This window comes from Capricornis sumatraensis, chromosome 13, assembly GCF_032405125.1.
Source record: "Capricornis sumatraensis isolate serow.1 chromosome 13, serow.2, whole genome shotgun sequence".
Classification (NCBI taxonomy): domain Eukaryota; kingdom Metazoa; phylum Chordata; class Mammalia; order Artiodactyla; family Bovidae; genus Capricornis; species Capricornis sumatraensis.
This window is the reverse complement of record NC_091081.1, coordinates 2270156-2273312: the sequence shown is the minus strand read 5'-3', so window position 1 is coordinate 2273312 and position 3157 is coordinate 2270156. Positions and strand designations below refer to the sequence as shown.

General features: G+C 40.8%; 1 pseudogene; it reads left to right on the top strand.

Moving 5' to 3' along the window:
- Positions 1-726: 726 nt before the first annotated feature.
- Positions 727-2177, top strand: LOC138089934 (nuclear pore complex protein Nup50-like; annotated as a pseudogene).
- The last annotated feature ends 980 nt before the right edge of the window (positions 2178-3157 follow it).

Sequence of the window (3157 nt, the reverse complement as noted above, 5' to 3'; positions counted from 1 at the left end):
CAGGGGAAAACAATTTTGCCACTTTTGGGTAATCCTGATTCAAAATAGTTGCTTTCAGGATACTTGGTTCAGGTGTAGAAAACACTTGCCCCTCCCCAGGTTTTTTCTCCTTATTTAGGGGCTTTCAACAGAAACTAAGCCCCATGTACCACCCCTGTGCAGGGATCTTGGTTATATTTCCATACAAACAAGCCAATCCTCTTAGATCCTATGGATGAAGTTGGTTTGCTGAGTCTTGTCTATGTCTTTCATCCCGTCCCTGGAATATCTCACTCCCCAGTGTAGGGTTGCCAGATTTGGTAAATACAAAGTACAAAATGCCCTTGTAGTTACAACGTAGCATCCCGGAGCTTGGTGCTGTTACTAAAGTTGTCTTTAGCCAAGTGGAAGGATATCCTACTCATACTGAGGCCCCTGGGAGAAATGGTGTTTTAGACACTAGGCTTAAGAATCATAACATCTGGGGCATAAGAGAAGCCCCAGAAATTAACTGGGAGCAGCCAAGTGCTCTTCCAGGAGATCAGCAGCTACCTCAGACCCGAGCTCCTCTAGGGCGACCTTGGATCTGCCAAAAGAATCACAGAAAAGGAATAAACAGATAGGAATTGGGATCAAGATGACAAACCAGAAGATGTGGGCACATTCTCTGTGGTCAGTGAGGAAGTCTTGAGGAATAGAGTCATTAAGAAAAAGCAAAATGTAGAAATTTTAAATTTCAATCTGACAATGGAAAGGCTTTTTAAAGGCTTTAAAGATTTGGTTGGACTTTCCGGAGGAGCCAAGAGTTTTTTGGATTTGGTAACGGCACTGAGATTCAACCTTCACAAGGACTTTCAAATGGTAAGAGTGATAACTGGTACCTCTTCTCTCATTAGTCCAAAGCCTGGGACGTGGACCAAGACAGCCTTTGATTCTACTACTTCAAATGGTAAGATAGAGAGTTCAAATTCCAAAACTAATATCCCCTTTCAGTTCAGTTCAGTTCAGTTCAGTTGCTCAGTCGTGTCCCACTCTTTGCAACCCCATGAATCACAGCACTCCAGGCCTCCCTGTCCATCACCAACTCCCAGAGTTCACTCAGACTCATGTCCATAGAGTCAGTGATGCCATCCAGCAATCTCATCATCTGTCGTCCCCTTCTCCTCCTGCCTCCAATCCCTCCCAGCATCAGAGTCTTTTCCAATGAGTCAATTATTTGCATGAGGTGGCCAAAGTACTGGAGTTTCAGCTTTAGCATCATTCCTTCCAAAGAAATCCCAGGGCTGATCTCCTTCAGAATGGGCTCTGTATTTATTGAGATAAAGCATACCAAGGGAATGCGACTAACAAGAAGTTAGCTGTGTTAAACTTTCTCTTCACGATTGGATTGTGAATTGTTGTTGTTCAGTTGCTCAGTTGTGTCCGACTCTTTGCATCCCATGGACTACAACAGGCCAGGCTTACCTGTCCTTCATGATCTCCTGGAGTTTGCTCAGACTCATGACCATCGAGTCAATGATGCTTTCCAACCATTTCATCCTATGCTGTCCTCTTCTCCTCCTGCCCTCAATCTTTCCCAGCATTGGGGCACAGGACACAAACCCAGTCTGATCTGACACCTGTCTTTAAAGACTGTCAGATTTATTTAGCAAACATTTAACATGGGAACAGCGGTAGTAATAATTATCAACATGAAACTAATAAAATGTTGCTTGAAACACAGTCCCTTTCCCTGTTTGTTTCAACCAAATTACAATAAGAATCATCATTTTTGTTTCATGACAGCAAAACTGACACTTCATTTGAAAAGAAAGTGAAATCTGTGCCTGAAGAGAAAATGGACCCATTACTAGAAGCAACCCATTACCAGATGACTTTGCAAGAAAATGGATGCCTTTGTTTTGGGCATGTTAAGCTTTCTCTCTCTGACTGGATTTTTATTTTCCTTTGGCAACTCCAGTGTGTTTTTGACAAAAATATTACACAAAGTAAATCAGTTTCTTCACCACTTTTCACTAAAACAGTGGTGAACCAAGCAGAAGGTAGCAGAAATGAAAGAAAAGGTAGAGATAAAGGAAAGGTTGCGGAACCACTCAAAATAGTTATTACTCAAAAGAAGATGCTTTTTACTCCAGAAAGTATAAACTATTTTACAAGGAAATGAATTTAAATAAAAGGGTATAGATACCCTGGATTAAAACCTATAACAATCCAAAGCATAGCATTTAGTTTAGGAAGACATGGATTTAGGAAATATACCAGTGAATGCTTTGAGTCTACCCATAACAGCTCTAAAAAATGAAATTTACTTAAAAGGTGGAGAGAGTCTGTGATAATATATAACGTCACATTAATATTTAATATTCAAAATATGTTGCATCTCTGTGTTACTTCATAATCGCTCCAGGTATATCTGGAAGTCCCTAAAATTGTCTCACAGGTGTCAGTAAATAGTATATTCATAGCCTTTGACTCATGCTGCCTATGTGAAATCCACTGTGCCAACAGTTTGAGAAAAATGCTCATTACCATCAGCAGAACTGCTGGAGCCCCTGAAAAGCATGTTCCACTGCAGAGGCAGGGGCCTTGTGGATGTTCTTATCTCTGGTCAGCAAAACATAGCAGAGTGGTGTTCCATAGTGGTCACCTTGGCTTGTCAAGCCAGGATGTTATGAGGATGGTAGGATGAGGAGCCCTCCCCCTTATTTTTTTTCTTCCTTTCAGTTTCTTATTGTAATTGAAAAATCCAATAACTGAAATAAAAAATTAAAATCATTAGAGGCATTCAACAGCTGATTTGAACAGGCAGCTCTTTCATCAAGAGCCTCCTGATGAAAGTGAAAGAGAAGAGTAAAAAAAGTGGGCTTAACACTCAACATTCAAAAAACTAAGATCATGGCATCCAGTCCCACCACTCCATGGCAAATAGATGGGGAAACAATGGAAACAGTGACAGACTTTTTTTTTGGCTCCAAAATCACTGCAAATGGTGACTGCAACCATGAAATTAAAAGGCACTTGCTCCTTGGAAGAAAAGCTATGACCAACATAGACAGCATATTAGAAAGCAGAGACATTACCTTGTCAACAAAGTTCCATCTAGTCAAAGCTATGGTTTTTCCAGTAGCCATGTATGGATGAGAGATTTGGACTATAAAGAAGACTGAGTGCTCATGAA